A 1014-nucleotide genomic window follows, 5' to 3' on the forward strand; every position below is an offset into this window, starting at 1 on the left:
CACACACACACACACACACACGTGTTTGCAAAGCCTAATTTGGGAAGTCAGGCACAAAGTAGTAAAATGACTTGCTAAACTGTCAGAATTTCTGTCTTGGAAGGCTACACCCAGGGTACACATTCCTCCTCCATCCACTCCTTCACCGCTGTGACTCTCATGACCTTCTCTTGGGAATGGGAAGAGTGGATTTCCCACTAGGGGTATTATGTTTAAGGGACCACACGTCAATAGAAAACGTGAGCTGCATTTAAGAGACAAGACACTAAATTCTCCATTATGTTCTATGACATATACACATGGACACTATCTGAGGGAGTCCGGCAGAGATAAAACCTCGATGAATAAGCCCTGAGCAAAAAGATTATCTACTCCCAAGGAAGCCACGCAGCCACTGAAGCACAGAGACCTGAGAACCCTTCACTATCCGTGGGACATGGCAGCATGGGCCACAGGCACCAAGGATGTAGTTCCACAGCAAGGCTCTAGGGCTCTGGGGCCCAACAGCTCCCTTGTGTACTGTTTTCCCCCCCCCCCCCCCCGCTGTATTTTATTTGTCATGGGGTCGCTCCCACATTATTTGCTGTGACTGCATCTCAAATCTCCCCTGCCATCAGGAGTCGACTTTCCACATAATACAGCTCAATAAACCAACGTTCTGAGCCCCACACCATCTCAGGCACCCTTCGGTGTGATGGTGAGGCTCAGAGCCCAACCACACCCAGACAGTGTCACCAGTGGGTTCCCACTATCCCACCTCGGGTCGCTTTCTCTTAGGAACTCTGACCTGTCACCTCTCCCCCTCCCCACAGTATAACACAGAACTAGAAAGTTCCAGAGGAGACCTGAGCTTCTGCTTTCTGACTGTAAACCCAATGTTATATTCAGTATGAAATTTTTTATTCTTACTGGGAGGCATTTGAGAGGGAGTGTTTAGAGGACAGATGAGTGTACTAAACCACAGATGTGTGTGGAAAAGGAAACAGCTGTGTTAAATGTTCTCCTAACTGTTAC

This window comes from Psammomys obesus, unplaced genomic scaffold, assembly GCF_907164565.1.
Source record: "Psammomys obesus unplaced genomic scaffold, mPsaObe1.curated_primary_1811, whole genome shotgun sequence".
NCBI classification, from domain to species: Eukaryota; Metazoa; Chordata; class Mammalia; order Rodentia; family Muridae; genus Psammomys; species Psammomys obesus.